Source organism: Arachis duranensis, chromosome 9, assembly GCF_000817695.3.
Source record: "Arachis duranensis cultivar V14167 chromosome 9, aradu.V14167.gnm2.J7QH, whole genome shotgun sequence".
NCBI classification, from domain to species: Eukaryota; Viridiplantae; Streptophyta; class Magnoliopsida; order Fabales; family Fabaceae; genus Arachis; species Arachis duranensis.
Window position 1 is genome coordinate 22,945,331 of NC_029780.3, and position 238 is coordinate 22,945,568.

Here is a 238-nt window from a genome sequence, read left to right on the forward strand (position 1 = left end):
AGTTTTGGGCGTTAAACGCCAGAATGTGCACCATTCTGGGCGTTTAACGCCAGGATGGCACAAGAGGGAAGATTCTGTTTTCAAATCAATTTTTTTCCAAGTTTTCAAAGTTTTTCAAAATCAAATCTTTTTCAAATCATATCTTTTCAATCAAATCTTTTTCAAAATCAATTTCTTTCTATTTTTAAAAAATACTTGCTATCAATTAATGATTTGATTCAACATTTCAAGTATGTTG